Source organism: Piliocolobus tephrosceles, chromosome 5 (genome assembly GCF_002776525.5).
Source record: "Piliocolobus tephrosceles isolate RC106 chromosome 5, ASM277652v3, whole genome shotgun sequence".
Taxonomy (NCBI): Eukaryota; Metazoa; Chordata; class Mammalia; order Primates; family Cercopithecidae; genus Piliocolobus; species Piliocolobus tephrosceles.
The window spans coordinates 147,964,261-147,981,756 of record NC_045438.1 but is presented as its reverse complement, the minus strand read 5'-3'; the positions used below and the strand labels follow the sequence as shown (position 1 = coordinate 147,981,756).

At 37.2% G+C, this 17,496-nt stretch overlaps 1 protein-coding gene across 1 annotated transcript in view; it reads left to right on the top strand.

Annotated features, from left to right (window-relative positions):
- CDKAL1 (CDK5 regulatory subunit associated protein 1 like 1) overlaps positions 1-17,496 on the top strand; it is a 725,954-nt gene that overhangs the window by 14,804 nt on the left and 693,654 nt on the right. The window lies entirely within an intron of this gene.

Below are 17,496 nucleotides of genomic sequence, written 5' to 3'. Positions count from 1 at the left end.
TTACTTTCTTTACATTTTTATTTATTTACTTATTTATGTATTTTGAGATGGAGTCTCTCTTTTCTCCAGTCTGGAGTGCAGTGGCATGATCTCAGCTCACTGCATCCTCTGCCTCCGGGGTTCAAGCGATTCTTCTGCCTCAGGCTCCCGAGTAGCTGGAATTACAGGCATACGCCACCACGCCTGGCTAACTTTTGTATTTTTAGTAGAGATGGGGTTTCACCATGTTGGCCAGGCTGGTCTCGAACTCCTGAGTTCAAGTGATCCACTCGCCTCGGCCTCCTGAAGTGTTGGGATTACAGGCGTGAGCCACCATGCCCAGCCTCCTCTTTACATTTATTAATTGGAGTTTTTCTCTAAGGAAGAATTGTCCAGTCTTCTCCATCTTAATTACTTAATTTATTAATTATTATTTTTTTGAGACAGAGTCTTACTTTGTTGCCCAGGCTGGTGATCTCGGCTCACTGTAACCTCTGCCTCCCGGGTTCAAGGGATTCTCCTGACTCAGCCTTCCAAGTAGCTGGGATTACAGGCATGTGCCACCACACCAGGCTAATTTTTTGTATTTTTTGGAGATGGAATTTCACCATGGTAGCCAGGCTGGTCTCGACCTCCTGATCTCAGGTGATTTACCCGCCTCGGCCTCCCAAAGTCTTGGGATTACAGGTGTGAGCCACCGCGCCCGCCCATCTTAGTTATTTCTATCAGTACAGACTCATGGATATTTATTTTATCCTGTGGATATAGTCTGATACTATCATTATGTATTATGCTGCCTGTTGTTCCATTGTTGGCCATTAGGACCTTGTTCGGGCTGGCTCCTGTGTCTTTTCAGCATGTCCCCATCTTTTTTTTTGAGCACTTCTTTATTTCCTGGAACCACAAAATGTTCTAATCTCTCCTTATATTTTCCCTTCCCCAGCCTTGGAAGCAACCAGTTTTCCAAGGAGTTCCAATTTTTTTCATTAAGAGAATGGCATTTAGAAAAGGGGATCTGGGCAGTCAATATGCTTGCTCATTGCCACCGTGAGGTGTCGCTGCTGTGATGTCCTCTTGGGGGATAGAGTAGGAATTATGTATGTATAGTAACCCACACATAAGCACACATCTGTAGCTGTTTCTGTATCTGTCTGTTATGTGTACTAAATGAGACTATAATTAGAATGCTTTGTGACAGGCACTGACCAGGTGCTTTATGTATGTTATGTTGCTTAGTCCCTGGGTGGGAGGAAATATTGGCACCCCTACTTTACAGTTGAGAAAGGAGAGGTTGTGTCTTTTTTTTTTTGAGACAAAGTCTTGCTCTGTCATCCAGGCTGGAGTGCAGTGGCGCAATCTTGGCTCATTGCAAGCTCTGCTTCACGGGTTCAAGGGATTCTCCTGGCTCAGTCTCCAGAGTAGCTGGGACTACAGGTGCCTGCCACCACGTGTGGCTAATTTTTTGTATTTTTAGTAGAGACGGAGTTTCACTATGTTAGCCAGGATGGTCTCAATCTCCTGACCGGTGATCCGCCTGCCTTGGCCTCCCAAAGTGCTAGGATTACAGGCGTGAGCCACCGCATCCAGCCTAAAATATCTTATGTTATTGATTTTGTGTTTTTTTATAATGTATTCTTTAGTTGGCAAAATGAGTCTTAGTATTTCTGCCCTTTAAGTTAAAAATACTCAAAATATGCTTTCAGAATTACTTCCCTATATTCATTAGTAATTTTTAGTATAATTTAGCCTGGGCTTGCCTTACCGTATTCTGATGGTGTAGTTTGAGTGTTGAGAAAATAGAATTTATTTATTGATTTATATTTATTTATTTTTGAGATGGGCCTCACTATGTTTGCCCAGGCTGGCCCCAAGCTCCTGGGCTCAAGTGGTCCTTCTACCTCAGCCTTCCTAGTAGCTGGGACTGTAGTCATGTGCCTGGCTAAGAAAATACCCTCAGAAAAAAAAGTAAAATAAAACTTAAAAAAGGCTAGGTGTGTTGGCTCATGCCTGCTGCAACTCCAGCACTTTGGAGGCCGAGGTGAGAGGGTGGGAGGGTCACTTGAGCCCAGGAGTTTAAGACTAGTGTTGGCAACATAGCGAGACCCTGGCCCTGCAAAAATATTTAAAAAGTAGCCAGGCGTGTTGGTCTTCACCTCGTAGTCCCAGCTAGTTGAGAGGATGACGTGGTAGCATCGCTTGAACCTGAGAGGTAGAGGCTGCAGTGAGCTGTGATCGTGCACTGCACTTCAGCCTGGGCAACAGAGCAAGATCCTATCTCAAAAAAAAAAAAAAAGTCCCTAAGATTAATTTCCTAAAACATTAAGGAAAATCAGATATTAACTTTTTCTATGTCATATTAAATATTTAATACATTTTAATTAAATTTTAATTCATTAGCAGTGTGTGTTTGGTGGTGTAACAGTACTCGTCTATATAAAATAACAGTCCTGGTATGTTTATACAAGAATATTAGGTTTTATATACACCTAATTTTGTTTCTTATTTGGGAATAGTTAAAAAGAGAAAATAAGGAAGTAATTACTTGAATGTGAAAATGTTTTTGCTAATGTAGCATAGTCTGTTACTTTTATATATTGTATTATATATATTTGTATTAATTTTATAAACTATTGATTGTTCCTACTTTAGAAATCCATAGTTGTTAATTCCAGCCTGGCTTGCATGCAGCAGACTATGGGGAATACGTTCTTCATTAGTCTAGGTGCTATAAGCCCAGGAAATATAAACAGAATTAGCTTTGATAAGACATTTGAGAAGGAAATCTCTACAGGTTTTATATTTAAAGATTTGACATGAATGACTTCTGGATTACCTATGCCAGTAGTCACTTTCATTACTATGGAATAATGAGACTTTATAAAGTTTATTATGGCTTACTTATTGATAATGTTTTTGTTAGTCAAATGGAAACCTAAAATATTAAATGTATAATATAAAATAGGTATAAAATATAGATTATGTATAATATATATAGAGATTATTGAAAACAGAATGCAGATTAATGTTATCAAAATTATTTCTCAGTAGTCATAGATATTTTTACTATTTGGGGAAGAAAGATTATGTGGGTATATATTTGAAATTGCCGCTTTTAAATATATAAATTCAGGATATAATTATTCTGTATTAAAACTTCATAAGGCTAGGTGTGGTGGCTCATGCCCATAATCCCAGCACTTGGGAGGCTGAAGGGGGACAGATCACCTGAGATCACGAGTTTGAGATCATCCTGGCTAAAATGGCAAAACCCCATCTCTACTAAAAATACAGAAATTAGCCAGGTGTGGTGGCACATGCCTGTAATCCCAGCTACTTGGGAGGCTGAGGCAGGAGAATTGCTTGAACCCGGGAGGCAGAGGTTGCCATGAGCTGAGATTGCCCCAGTGCATTCCAGCCTGGGTGACAGAGTGAGACTCTGTCTCAAAAAACAAACAAAAACAACAACTTCATAAAGCGAACTGTCAGAGCAGTTCGCTGTTGTTCATTGCCTCTTTTCAAACCCTTTTTTATTTTGAAGAAAAAGGTGGCTCATAACTTTTTTGTGACGTAGTCTCACTCTGCCGCCCAGGCCAGAGGGCAGTAGCATCATCTTGGCTCACTGCAACCTCTGCCTTCTGGGTTCAAGTGATGCTCCTGCCTCAGCCTCCTGAGTAGCTGGGATCACAGCTGTGATCCCAGTGTGTGGTACCATGGCTGACTAATTTTTGTATTTTTAGTAGCGATGGGGTTTTGCCATGTTGGCCAGACTGGTCTCTAACTCCTGGCCTCAAGTGATCTGCCTACTTTGGCCTCCCAAAGTGCTGGGATTACAGGCATGAGCCACTGTGTTCAGCCAGCTTTTAAATAAACTATTACAAAATCGTGCCTGCTTGTCTCTCATTTAAGGAATAAAACCTACTGAGGAGAAATGATGTTAGCCCCTAAAACTCAGAACAATTACTTGTATTGTGGGTACATGGATGTGTGATATCATTAGATTAGTATCTTGGGAAGCAGTTAAACTTTCCTGTGAGCACCATGGCTTTTTAAAGAAATGAATGTGTTCTCCAAGTAGGCAGTTTTTATAGATTAAACTTTTTTTTTCCAGTAATAATTATTGTTTTTGTATTATTTCTTTGGGAGATGTTGGTAAATGATTTTCAGTGTCCTCATTGGTGGCAAATCTTCATATCTTGAGAATACATTTAGTATTAGAAAATGGCCACAGGTCATGTGAGGCCAAATCTGGTGAATAAGATATGTGCTATGATGTTGAACAATGCTGTTTTAGTTGAAAATAAATTTTGTTTAAGTGATTCTAAAGACAGTTCTGAAAGAGTTCTGAAAGAGTAGCTGTGATTCTTACACTTTTTGGATCTCTTCAGCACCTCACAATTCTTACACAATCTTGTTAAAGAATTCGTAACCATTCCCTAGCCCAATAGTGGAATAAAGGTATATAGGCTTCCAAGGTGACTGCTTTGGGAACAGTCCTCATTTAGATACAGCTGTGTTAGATACAGCTGTGTTATGTTTAGTTTGCAGCCACACCTGGTGTGAATGAATATTGTATGTGCTTTTTGGTTAGTTGGAAAAAAACGTCCATCCAAAGACCATTGACTGAGGCTGTAGTTCATAAACACTCAAGAATAATGGTGTTATGTGTATGAAATGTTTGTGGACATGCTTACCTAAGTCAGAATAGAGTGTTTAGCCTGGATGCCCACATTTTCAGAACAGTTATTTAAAAATTGCTGAGCTGTAATTGCTGAGCTGTTAACATTCTTGATAGTTTCTTTGTATATTTGTATATAGTTTATTCATTTGGCAAACATTCTGTGAACATGATATGTGTTATCGAGTAGAGTGTTAAAGAGATGTGAAGATATGAAAATGAACTAGCCATGGATTCCAGCAGACAAGAAGTTTATTCATTTTTGGCAAAGGAAAGGCCTTCATATTCTATGTTAAATCCTAGAAGTTGTTTTAGGAAATGCTTAGTCTCATAATGTATTCTTTCACTTTTTGTAATATCGAAGGTAGGACCTGCTTTATTTTTTTATTTTTATTTATTTTATTTTTATTATTTATTTATTTATTTTTATTATTTTCCTAGATGGAGTCTCACTCTATTGCTCAGGCTGGAGTGCAGTGGTGCAATCTTGGCTTACTGCAACCTCCACCTCCTGAGTTCAAGCAATTCTGCCTCAACCTCCTGAGTAGCTGGGATTACAGGCATGCACTACCATGCCCAGCTAATTTTTGAATTTTTAGTAGAGACAGAGTTTCACCATGTTGGTCAGGCTGGTCTCAAACTCCTTACCTCGTAATCTACCCGCCTTGGCCTCCCAAAGTGCTGGGATTACAGGCATGAGCCATCGTGCCCAGCCAGAGTTTTAAAATATGTAACCCTTATTAGAAGACTTTCTCCTTTTTTTCTGGAGGGAAGAGGGGTTATGTATCCCACTGCAGTCTCTACCACAGGAACATGCTCCATTTGTTAATTTCAGTGCTGAGTTGGGATTTGAAAGTAAGCTGTTTCTTGGCTGGGCGTGGTGGCTCACGCCTATAATCTCTGTACTTTAGGCGGCCTAGGCAGGTGGATCTCCTGAGGTCAGGAGTTCGAGACCAGCCTGGCCAACATGGTGAAACCCTGTGTCTACTAAAAATACAAAAATTAGCCTGGTATGATAGAGCATGCTTGTAATCCCAGCTACTAGGGAGACTGAGGCAGGAGAAGAACCTGGGGGACAGAGGCTGCACTCTAGCTTGGGCAACAAGACCGAAACTTCATCTCAAAAAAAAAAAAAAAAAAAAAAAGAAGAAAGTAAGCTGTTTCTTCAGTTGTAGATAGTGTCAGCAGAGTGCTACCTGGTCCATTCCTACCTCCTTAATCATAAGTATAAAGTCATTGACCCAGTGGAACCTCAATAGGATATTTTTGGAACTTCTAGTGGAATTCAGTGAAAGAATCATCAACTAATATAGGCTGTTATACTTTCTACACATAACTCTTTAATCTAGCTTTCTTGCTCCTTTACCATCACCATGATTATTCACATTTATATAGTGTCTTACAGTTTGTAACATATCTTTAGATCTGCTAATTTTATAAAGCTTGTACCTGAAGATAAAGGAAGAACAAAATGTTAACTTAGGCCTTACAAAAATTATTTAAAAACATCCTGACATAGGCCAGGCGTGGTGGCTCACACCTGTAATCCCAGCACTTTGGGACGCTGAGGTGGGCAGATCATGAGATCAGGAGATCAAGACCATCCTGGCTAACATGGTGAAACCCTGTCTCTACTAAAACTACAAAAAAAATTAGCCGGGCCTGGTGGCGGGCGCCTGTAGTCCCAGCTACTCAGGAGGCTGAGGCAGGAGAATGGCGTGAACCAGAGAGGCGGAGCTTGCATTGAGCTGAGATCGCGCCACTGCACTCCAGCCTGGGCAACAGAAAAAGTCTCCATCTCAAAAAAAAATTTAAAAAAATAAAAAAATCCTGGCATTAAGATTTCTGACTTAAAATTATATGTATAAGTAATAAGTATTTACAGTGTTTAGTTATATATTGAATAGAACTTTTAAAAAATGTAACCCAGGGTTTTCTTGCCGAAATTCTTTATTCTCTAGCCAGAGAGGATGTCTGTTGTTAATATCTTAAGGTTCTGAAGTCCATCTGGAATTATAGTGCAAGTAAATTGTAGTCTGATCATGTGCAGTATCTGTAATGCAAGGTATGACCATCAGCTTATAGATATAGTTGAATCTTAGCATTATTCTAGGGCTTGGAAGTTAAACATAGAATTGTATACAAAGAAACAAAACATTTCGTACATTAAAATATAAACTATTTCTGCTGATCTGTAAAATGTCCTTGTGGATATTTTCAGATAATTTTCCAAGATTTTACTATATATATATATATGTATGTTTTATGTACTGCAGAACTGTAGTCTCAAGATCGTTATTTAAAAGTACATCCTTAACATGTCTGGGCACGGTGGCTCATGCCTCTAATCTGAGCCCTTTGGGAGGCTGAGGCGGGAGGATCACCTGAGGTCAGGAGTTTGAGACCAGCCTGGCCAACATGGTAAAAACCCATCTCTACTAAAAATACAAAAATTAGCCAGGAGTGGTGGTGCATGCCGGTAATTCCAGCTACTCAGGAGGCTGAGGCATGAGAATTGCTTGAACTTGGGAAGCGAGGTTGCAGTGAGCTGTGATCGCACCACTGCACTCCAGCTTGGGTAACAGAGTGAGTGAGACTCTGTCTCAAAAAAAAAAAAAAAAAAAAAAAGGTACATCCTTAACTTGCCAGTAATTCACTCTCACCTTTTCTTCCTGTGGAAATGTGCTTATGTTAGGTTATTTGCATGAACTGAGATTATTAAGTTCTAATATTTTTCTACTCATTTTGGCCACTATTATTTCATGTAGAAAGTTGAGAGAATTTTATTCAAAGCTGCCTTTGTGTGAGGATCTGATAGCGTGTAGGTAGTAGAAGTAGACATTTTTTAAGGGGTAACTCCCAACAAAATAAAAGTGAAGTACCAATTGTTGCAGGGATGACAGTGGTTATTGGATCACCGAGCTGTATTCTTTGTATCAGTTCTCTCCAAGGGACTTACCTTTCAAGGAGGGGGAGATAGAAATCTTAAACAGGTTTGGTAGCTTCCCTACCTGTTATCTGCCCAGACAGCAAAAATAAAACAGTTCACAATGTTAGGATTTGGGGTGATAAATTAATTTGGAGATATCTAAATGTAAAATGAGATTTCTGGGCACATGGCAGTGTGGTCCTTCTAATAAACAATTGGGGTCGAAACAGTAAATGCATGAACTAGACAGACTCTTTTCGATCTGACCTGTGTTATAGGTGAATGAAATTTGGGAATCCTATACTTGGAATTCTGGAATGGCTAGCCTGGGCCAGGAAAAATCCCTTTGTAATCTAAGAAGGAATTGAGTTAAGAAGGTTTGTTCATCACACCACGTTTCCATGTTGTTGAGGGAAATAGATTGGTAATGGTGACAAGGTCAAGGATGTATTGGTCAAAGTTGTGGAAGATGAGCAGCAATTTAAGGGTGTTAAAATACATTTTTAAGAGAGGAAATTGCATTGAAGAGTGGAAGAAAAGTCGACCTAAGAGAATTAGGGCATGTTGTTTGCTCCGTGTGTGCAAAGTGTGTGTATTAATGAGTGCATCCTTTGGAAGGATGTGGACAAATCTAATTGAAAAACCATTTATATACTAGGGTCTTAAAAATGCTACCATTGGAAAGGCCATTGATACATATGATTCATTGCCATATGTTATGCATAACTTTCTGGAAAACTATCACTGTTGCTTATGTGGCCCAGGGATAAATATATCTTGTAGAAGTGTTATGATATTATGTCACTGAAAATGGAGCCAAATATATACATTTCTTTTTTTTTTTTTTTTTGAGACGGAGTCTTGCTGTGTCTCCTGGGCTGGAGTGCAGTGGCCGGATCTCAGCTCACTGCAAGCTCCGCCTCCCGGGTTCACGCCATTCTCCTGCCTCAGCCTCCGGAGTAGCTGGGACTACAGGCGCCCGCCACCTCGCCCGGCTAGTTTTTTGTATTTTTAGTAGAGACGGGGTTTCACCGTGTTAGCCAGGATGGTCTCGATCTCCTGACCTCATGATCCGCCCGTCTCGGCCTCCCAAAGTGCTGGGATTACAGGCTTGAGCCACCGCGCCCGGCCTATATATACATTTCTTAAGTACAGCACTGTAGTAAGGATATTGTATAGATTAATTGGCATATTGTGACCAATGTCTTTTCTATACATTTTGCTTTAAAAATTTGAAACGCCTTAAGTATGCATTAGATTTACCAAGAATAACTTACCTATACCCCTAAGATTTTATAAGGAGGTTGTCTTTATTTTCAAATGAGTCCAAGGTGACTGAGAAATGGAAGAAAATGGCTTTCCATAACATATGGAATTATGTTTTATATTATAAAAACTGAATAGGATTCTCTGTTCAAATTCCTACAGCTTAAGTTGTATATGTTGAGAATTTTGTGTAAGTTTTACAGTGCTTTAGTGGAATATAACATTACAGAATGGTGTTTTATTATAGTTTAAAAATACAATTTTTTGTATTTGTGGTAGAGGCAGGGTTTCACCGTGTTTCCCAGACTGGTCTTGAACTCCTGAGCTCAACCAATCCACCTGCCTCGGCCTCCCAAAGTGCTGGGACTTCAGGCAAGAGCCACCGTGCCCGGCCCTTAATATATTTTAAAAGGAGGTTTAATACTCATTACTGTGTTACACAATAGTTGCATGATGATTTTTCTGATCTCTACATTCTATTTCTTTTCTTTTTAAAATGGAGCACAGAAGTACTTAGTTTCTGATATTTTTCCATCTTGGCCCAGTGATTTCTTTTGTATTATTATTTTATGAATCACAAAACTAAATATTTTTGAACCAACAGACTACTATGTGGTATTAATTTTGATTTTGTGCTAAATTTATGTTATTTACACAAATCAAATAGTGTCAACCTTAAAAAGTTTTTCAAGCAATATTTTTCTTATGTTTGAGAGTGAGCTTGTATGGTTGATTAGAATCTTCACCTTCTAAAGGGATTAAGGAAAAATCTCGTTCACTGTTGTGAATTCTAAAATGTTTGGTTCCAAGTCTTAGTTTTTCTTACCCTGGTATTGTGTCCAAAATGAATGTCCAGTAAAAGTTAGTAACTCTCATGGCAATTATTTTGATAATATTTATAAGTTCTTGTTCTCAATTTTGCTGCTAGTAAAGATGTGGGAAAAGTTAATCTTTTTGTTGTCTTTCTTGTGAACTTAAAGATCATTTTTCATCCTGTTCAACCTTTGGCCTGACCTTTTCAGGTCACTAAATGTCTGGTTTGCAGTTCTTGTAGCATGTAAGAAATAATACTTCAAAATTCAAGTGTAATTGTATTAATTTTTGTGAATAAATTGCTATGGAGTGCTGAAGTGTGTTAAGATGCCTAGTCTTTTCAGAATTACTGGCATTGTGGTATTGAACTTAAAATATTTTATATTTATAATATTTTAGAATTTTCATGAGACAGATAAACATATACCCAGATTTTCAGAAACTTGACATTTGCTTAATTGCTTAATAATTCCCATCACCCTTAGAGATTTGTGAAATATTTTTGGGATAATTCATTTAGAAGTAGCCTGTGTTTAAATATTAATTTTCTTTTTTAAGAAAATGGGCAGATGATAAATTACCATGAAAGCTTCATTTAAAAATCTGTTTTTAGTATTATCTTCTTTAATTTTGGGGAGAAAAAACTTCCGAGATGTTAACAATTGAACATGTAATGTTGGCTCTTTTTGGCCTGCAATTTAAAATTGTCATGTGTTTTGATTAAAGACATGATGTATTTTTAGCTATTGGACAAGAGATGGCAATATTGCATTACATGATCACTGCAGTTACACTATTACATCTGAAAAGTGAATTTCATGTTACAAATGTTCTTCTATTACAATTATTAGATGTCATTAAATTAGTTTACACTTTCTTTTTTCTAATTGATTTTTTAAAAAACTTTTTAGCAGTATTTATGTAAAAATTGGACAAATTGACCCTTTCAGAGGCAGTATGATCTTGTACAGATACCCGTCTACAATATGTTTGCTGGATAACAGATGTGACATTATTTAGTCATTGGCTTACTGCTTGACACGTTCATTGTTCTGTGGCCCTGACTGTGCTTGTCCTAGAATCTGGTTGTTGTCCTATTTGTCCATAGGAGCATATGCAGGTGGGAGTTTTTGAATTTGAGAACAAACATTTGTTACCTTTAATACTACATTGCTTTCATACTTACTAAAAACTAACCTTTGCATAGTATGCAACTTGTATAGCTTATTAATCTTCAAGTCTATTAACATATAATATAGTTAAAGAGGCTTAATAATAAAACAGAATGTAGTAAACTACTGCATTTAAAAATTTCCCACCAATTCCTACTTTACCAGCATGCGTTTGATGGTTAAGGGGGAAATGGTTTTAATGTCTCACTCAGGATTTTCAGACACTTTGCTTTTACCTCTTCTTCATCGTAGCTTGGTCATTCTCAAATTTGAGTTTCTAAGAACTTCTAAAGTGTTATGTACGCTAATCCATGTGTATATTATTTTTATGATTGATTAAGGACTTTTTTGGCAAGAGTTGTGGCTATGCATGATTTTTACCTAATCTGATCATTTTAGATTCAAACTCCTTGCATAAAATGCAGCTCTGCTTAGCACTGCTGCCATTAGCTTATTTCTGCTGGCTTAGAGTGACATCTCAGCTAGTTCCTGTGTTAAGATAATTTAACTGGTTTACATTTTCTTTTTTATGATGTGTGAGTTCTTCCTGTCTTACTCATCTTTACCTTTGACATGTCAGAGACACTGTTGCTTAGTTATTGAGAACAGACTGTCGGCTGGGTGCAGTGGCTCATGCTCATAATCCCAGCACTTTGGGAGGCCGAGGTGGGCGGATCACCGGAGGTCAGGAGTTTGAGACCAGCCTGGCCAACATGGCGAAACCCAATCTCTACTAAACAAAAATTAGCCGGGCTTGGTGACGCATCCCTGTAATTCCAGCTACTCGGGAGACTGAGGCATGAGAATCACTTGAACCTGGGAGGTGGAGGTTGCAGTGAGCTGAGATCACACCACTGCACTCCAGCCTGGGTGACAGAGCAAGACTCCATCTCAAAAATGAAGGAAGGAAGGAAGGAAGGGAGGGAGGGAGGGAGGGAGGACTGTAGCCAGCTATGATATTAAGGCAGACTGTAAAACCAACTACCACCATTTATTAGCTATATAACTTTGATAATATCTCTGTGTCTTAGCGTCCTTATTAAATGAGGATGACAATGGTAGTCCTTTCTGAGGATTAAATGAATCAGTATATGTAAAGTGGTTAACTTTGTGTTTTATTATTATAATTATTATTAGATATACCTTGCACAAAGTAATTCAGGTGTTTTTTTTTTTGTGTGTGTGCATTAGTGAACAAGTAAAAACAAGTATATTTCTTGAATATAATGTATAGAAGTAATTTTATTCTTTTTATCTTTAAGTTAGAATAAAAATTAAATTATATTCCAAAGGTTAGATAAATGTGGTGTGTGTGGGAATCCCCTGAGTTTTTCAGTAGAATTCTATTTAGGTGGCTGTCAAGTCCGGGCTGCATAGTCTTGACATGTCTTGGGTAAGATCCTTATACTATCACTTTTCCTGTCATGGACACTACAAATTATATTGAATCAGAAATCTAATTTAATCCAATCTTATTCAATTGGAAGCAGTAATTGCTTTCAATTTAATGGGATTGGATTCAGTATTAGAAATTTTGATGTTCATTCAAACTTAATAAAATATGGTTACATATATTTCCATTTATTTGTGTGTGTTCCTGTGCCCTCGCAGAGAGAAATGATCTTGGAGTATTACTTGTATTCACTTGAGTTATTTGCAACGGTTGGTAAAGAGGCATATTGTAAGGGTGGGAATGAAAGTGGCATTCTCTTTTTTTCCTTTCTACTCATGGAATAATGAAGAGAGAAATAAAAATAAGGGCCTTCAAAATGGGATTTCCATCCCCTCAGAAATAAGGGAAGGAAATTTAGAGTTTCTAGAGAACATCTGGAATGCTATTTACTCTTGAGGGTAAACAGCATCCAGCCCTACTAAAGATGAGAAAAGGAGAGCCTGGGGGTGAAATTAAATCCATCAAAAAATTCACTGTTGGTCAGGCTTGGTGGCTTATGCCTGTAATCCTAGGCTGAGGTGGGCGGATCATTTGAGGTCAGGAGTTCCAGACCAGCCTGGCCAACATGGTGCAACCTTGTCCCTACTAAAATACAAAATAATTAATCGGCTATGGTGGTGGGCGCCTGTAATCCCAGCTACTCGGGAGGCTGAGGCAGGAGAATCGCTTGAACCTGGAAGGTGGAGGTTGCAGTGAGCCGAGATCATGCCACTACACTCCAGCCTGGGCAATAGAGTGAGACTCCATTTAAAAAAAAAAAAAATTTCATTGTTAGCATGTTATTTCAATCTTTCCCAGCAAATCATACTTGGAGACAGCTAAGTTTATCAATTCTCATGTCCTATAGGGTGCTTTTTCTTGAATATACAGTAGACAGGAGGTAAGGCCTAATGGGTGAACCAACTACATTTCTGAGTTAGTGTCTAATTGTTTTCGGTCACCTAGTTCCATTTCACAGAAGATGTAGTGCTTATGGCTCATCCGATTGGCTCTTTTCTCTGCTTTCACTCCTTCAGCAGTGTTTTCAGTAGCCTTTTTGGTGATCTTATTGACTTGTCTTTTTTCTGATAACTCTTTTTAATTGAATTGCTGTATGATTTAAGATGGTATAATTGTGTTTTAACCATGATCTTCAAGTCTGCTCTGTAAAGAACTATTTAATGATTGCAGTTCGAGTAAAATTCCTAGTAGCAAGTGAATCAAAGATAAGGATAGATCATTGAGAATATTTTTTTCTCTCCATGAGAAAGTTCATTATTAGCTAGCTTACAAAAATGAAGGAACTGTGAGAGTGTTCTGGAATAAATGTTATGGTTTAATAAAACTATTCAGAAAATCATTGAACGATACAAAAGTGGAAGACATTGAAAATGGTATATGGACACATCTAAGATAAAAATTAAGCCAGAGAAGCTTTAGGGAGATTATTTGAAGCGTATCATTTCCATTTCATTTGTAATGGCTTTTTATATTGTGGTATAAAATCACGTGCAAGCCATAAACAAGAGCTTTTAAAAATATTTTTGTTAAGTTTTTTTTAGTTTTATAGAGATGATGTCTCACTTTGTTGCCCAGTCTGGTCTTGAACTCCTGACCTCAACTGATCATCCCATCTCGAATTCCCTAGTCATTGGGATTACAGGCATGAGCCACCACACCTAACCAGCAATGGCTTTTTTTTCTTTAATTAACGTAGAGATATGAAGAATACTATATTAGATTAAAAGTTTTTGCATTTGTGAAGTGTAAGCAGCCGTGTGAATGTAGTCAGTGTGCATTCTTCATTTAATAAACATAAGTATCTTTTCCTTGCCAAATGTATACCAAAAATACTAAAAACAATAAAATGATTTTTACAGAATCTTACCTAATATAAAAATTTGTTCATTACTTGTAAGACAGAATAATTATATAACTTGGTTCGTTATCTAAGCTTAATGAATTAATGTTGGAATTTAAAAACGAGCAATTTTAAGCCAGTGATGGCTCAATCATTTTTAACTGAAGGATTTTGGGATCAGTTATTAAAATGTTCTGAGCCTCAGTGTCTTTAAAATGTAATGATGCTCTGTTAATCTCATGAAATTGAAGTGAAAACAAATGTGAGGTAATATGTTTTTGGAAATATTTAGTTTAAAAATATCCTGCTTGGCACTTGTGCCTGTAATGCTAGCTACTCAGGAGGCTGAGACAGGTGAATTACCTGAGGCCAGGAATTTGAGTCTGTCCTGTGCAACACAGCAAGACCCCATCTCCAAAAAAGCTAATATATTTATAAAGCTTAAATGTTATAAAATGATAAACTGATGGTTTTTGAATTCTTTGCTCTACTCACCTTTGATCTGTTAAAGATGTTTTTGTACAATTTAGCTCAGTTCCTAAATTTACCAAAAGATGGCACTGTTTACCTATGTTTAATATTTTAATTTGCTTTTTTTGATGAAAAAGTGTGTTGAATGTTTTATCTACAAATGTTTTAAATTGAGGTTATATTTTTTACATTTAATTTTCTGTTTTGTAAATGGATTTTTAATTCACATAAAGTTTACTAGGACCAGGTTTCATTTTTATTTTGAAATGGTTTGGAAATTAAGGTATTTAACAATCATTTTGTAGATATAAACTCCTGTGTAATCCATTGTAATTAACGGTAAAACCTTGTATTAATGTGACAGCTAATGTTTCATGGAAAACCTAGTTGCTTTTGTATAACAAAAACCATTAAATTTTTTAAGCCTCTAAAAACAGTCCAGTGATTAAAACATAACAGCCATAAGTAAATTATTTATGTGACTTTTAGGTCACACTGCCCAGGTTTATTCATTTTGGAAAGTTATTTTATCTTAAAAGTATCTTTGAAAATGTAGCGAAACCTTTCATTGCTTGAATTTCGTACTTGCAGTTGTGTGATGAGAGGAGAATCTAGGTCCAGGTCCTATGAAGAGCCTCTCTAGGTGAGAAATGCAAAAATTAGATAATATGAATTTGACTTGAATTGAGGATTATTTATATAACAGGATGTGGTGGACACACTTCCCATACAGTTAGATGGAAACCTCCTGATTGTTCATTTATAGAGTCTATTACATCCAATGTAGTTTATGACCTAGAAAGGGAATCCAAGTAGGATTTTTTTTTTTTATCCCATCAAAGCTATCTATAGTTTTTTTTTTTTTTTTTAACAGCATATGTCAGTGATTTTTACAGGGGTGAAAAAGCACAAGACAGTTCCATTGCTATTATAAAATTTTTTACTTTTGTTGTGGGGGTAAGTTCAGAAGTCTAAGATACAATAATTTCAGGTGTGTTTCTACTGTTTGTGCTTCTACTGTTTCCTTTACTTAAAAGTAGGGACTATTTTGAACCAATATAATTTGTATGTTTCAGTTAGTATTTCTCTCTGAAAATCACTTTTTAGGGTACCATGCCTTGGATAGAAAGAGTTTACATTTTTTTTTTTCCGTTAAAAACCCATCCTCCTAACTCTGAAATGACTGTCTCAGTTACTAAATGTATATAGCTTGGGGGAAGTGAAGACACAGTTGGCAGTTAGAGGTTTGTTTTTATGTTCATGGGAGTATATGTGCTTATATTTAAATGTTCACTCTTCTAGCAGGGTTTGTTGATGTTAGTAATATGATACATATGCGATTTGTCTGAATTGTTTAAAAATGCATAATTACAGGAGGATTTGATTATTCAGCAACAGTTCCAGTAGCTAAAGACTATCATGTAGATATTTTCTTCCAGTATGTGACAGTGGTTCTGTGAGCTATGAGTAGTATAAAAAATAAAAAGAAGATACTGTGACACTTTAATACCCCAGAGGGCGTAGTCTTAGGATATTCTTATTGTAGAGATGAAAAAATAGGGCTTTATTAACAAACTGAACTGCTATTTCACCTCTTTTAGTAGATGTATAATTCTGTGGGTTTGGTAAATAACGAAGGCTTTTTTCCGAAATGATTAAATGCCTTCAGATTTTTGTGGGAAAATTAGAAAAAGCAAAAATGCACTCAGTGATTTTTTTATTTTTAAAAAACCCCTTTGTTTCTGGACAAATGGACAAAGATAGCTAAGTGTCCCAAAAATGGTTTTAACACACTTCCCCCTCCAACCCCATACATACCTTGGCTGTCCATAATATCAGTTTTGAGTAGGTAGTAAAATGTGATATTAGACTACGAGTATTTTCCCTCCAAATAATACTTGTGATTAAAAGAAAGGCAACCAAATAGCATTATATATTCGTTACGAAAGAAAGATCTATCATGCAGATTTTCTCTGGTTCCTTTAGATGCCTTGTAATAAGTGCTAATTTATGCTGATGATCTTACCTCATGACCCTTCTTTGTGGCCTAGATATGTTAATATGTTATAGCTTGTTAATTTCAATCATTCGTGTTGGTTGAATATGCTTGTTAGTCCATAGTGCCACTCACTAGTCTGTGTCAAGAACTGAAAAAGAACAAGAAAAATATATCTCAGAATCAGTTTCTTTAAGCATGTATCAGTAATGGAGGAAATTATAAAATATACATAATTTTAATAAGACTTTATGTCTGAACATTCATTGAAAATAGTAAGTGCTCCAAGTACTGTGAGCTTTTAATTAGGAAAGAGAGTTGGGTCATTGGTTTTATTAAGCAAGGGCTTATTAACATCTTTTGATTTTTTTTCTTGATTTTTGTTTAATACGAGTGAGAAAATATTACAAGAGTGAAAACTAGACATCATTGGCAGTTTTTACTTTATTGCATCTATTTTTCTATTCCCTAAACTTTGAGGGTTATGCATCTAAAAATTCCCATGGTAGGAAAATACTATATGTGGTTCATAAATTCAGGGCCTTAAGGTAACAGAGACCAAGGCCTAAAACAGATGGGAGAATTCAAATGTTTAAAAAAATTTTGCCGGACGCGGTGGCTCACGCCTGTAATCCCAGCACTTTGGGAAGCCGAGGTGGGCGTATCACGAGGTCAGGAGATGGAGACCATCCTGGCTAACATGGTGAAACCCCGTCTCTACTAAAAATACAAAAAAAAAAAAAAAAAAATTAGCCGCGCGTGGTGGCGGGCGTCTGTAGTCCCAGCTGCTGGGGCGGCTGAGGCAGGAGAATGGCGTGAACCCGGGAGGCGGAGCTTGCAGTGAGCCGAGATCGCGCCACTGCACTCCAGCCTGGGCGACAGAGCGAGATTCTGTCTCAAAA